Below are 870 nucleotides of genomic sequence, written 5' to 3' on the forward strand. Positions count from 1 at the left end.
CACACACACACACACACACACAGTATTAGAGATGAAGTGGGTTTCTCAGGGAGAAACTTAGTTTCCTATGATTCAAAGGACTTACCTATGAGTCAAGGGTCAGCATTTGACCTCTGCCATGACAGGTCCCCCTTTTTTGAATATTGAGCTGGTCTCTATGCCTTGAACAAATAAAAATTCTATCAACTTCACTATTCTCATCTGAAAAATGGAGAATAAAAATAATACATACTTAAAGAGTTATTGTAAAAATTAAATGTAGTAATGCATGAAAGAAGCATTTAGCACGGTGTCTAGCTGAATAATTATGGATTATTATATGTTTTAAGAAAACACTATTCACTTAACTTATTATTTTTCTAGAAGATTGTTCACTAAACAAGGCTTTTCAAAGCAAGGTCAGTGTGAGGAAGCTTGCATTAATTCTATTAACTAGTATTTCAATATGTCAGTTTTTAATTTTTATTTTTCATTCATGAATGTCAAGGTTGCATACACAATGGTTTTCTATTTGTGTAACCGTGCACCTGGGTGCCTTATGTCAGGCCAGTTTGGGAGAAGTCTGATTTCTATTATGATCATGTTTGTGTACCTGCCTGAGCTCCAGATGAACAGAAAAGAGCTCATGGCATTAAGGTTCTGTTTAGACTCAAGGGTGGATTTACTGAGAAGCTAACGAAACTTAAGCTTCGCCCTCATTTGCACAGAAAATAAACATTCATTTTCATGGATTCAGAGCCTGAACCCTCCCCTAGTTACATGCCTATTCACAGAACCGAGGTCAAGTTCTGGCCATCTGTTTCACTCGACAGGAAAAATCTTGGTTTTACGATCTCATCTCAGCCTCTTGCGTCAGAATTTCAGAATTTC

The sequence above is a fragment of the Herpailurus yagouaroundi genome, unplaced genomic scaffold (assembly GCF_014898765.1).
Source record: "Herpailurus yagouaroundi ecotype Mexico unplaced genomic scaffold, PumYag 207, whole genome shotgun sequence".
NCBI classification, from domain to species: Eukaryota; Metazoa; Chordata; class Mammalia; order Carnivora; family Felidae; genus Herpailurus; species Herpailurus yagouaroundi.